This window comes from Acanthisitta chloris, unplaced genomic scaffold (assembly GCF_000695815.1).
Source record: "Acanthisitta chloris isolate BGI_N310 unplaced genomic scaffold, ASM69581v1 scaffold18453, whole genome shotgun sequence".
Lineage (NCBI taxonomy): Eukaryota > Metazoa > Chordata > Aves > Passeriformes > Acanthisittidae > Acanthisitta > Acanthisitta chloris.
Window position 1 is genome coordinate 2,046 of NW_008665609.1, and position 451 is coordinate 2,496.

At 68.1% G+C, this 451-nt stretch overlaps 1 protein-coding gene across 1 annotated transcript in view; it reads left to right on the forward strand.

Moving 5' to 3' along the window:
* Window positions 1–451, forward strand: part of LOC103799499 (neuroligin-3-like) — a 19,227-nt gene that overhangs the window by 1,057 nt on the left and 17,719 nt on the right.

Consider the following 451-nt stretch of genomic DNA (forward strand, 5'->3'; position numbering starts at 1 on the left):
CAGAGCGATGAGCCTGGGGTGCTGGGGAACCCACGGGGCATGGTCCCGTTGGGGTGAGGCTGAGCGGCGCTGGGTGCCTCCTTGTCTAACCTTTTCCTTTGTAGGGGATCCCACCTGAACTGTAAGTAGAGGGCAGAGGAGGCAGCGCCTGCCCACACGCCCACCCCAGCCTCACCGCAACGGGAGCCCCCAGGGATTTTCAGCGGGCTGGAAGGGACCCGCAGCAGGTCTGCTGCGCACAGCAGAGCAGCCTGGCGGGCCAGTGGCTTCTCCCAGGCTGGCTGGCTCCACTCCTCTGTCTCTGGGGCCTTTGGCCACGGAATGCATCATGCCTTCCTTCCCGCCCAGCACGGCTGGCCCAGAGTTTTCCTCCCATGGCGACGCTCCCTCCCCACCTCCCGCGGTCCCGGGGGGGGGGGGGGGGAGCAGCGGGGGTGGGCTTGTATGCCCC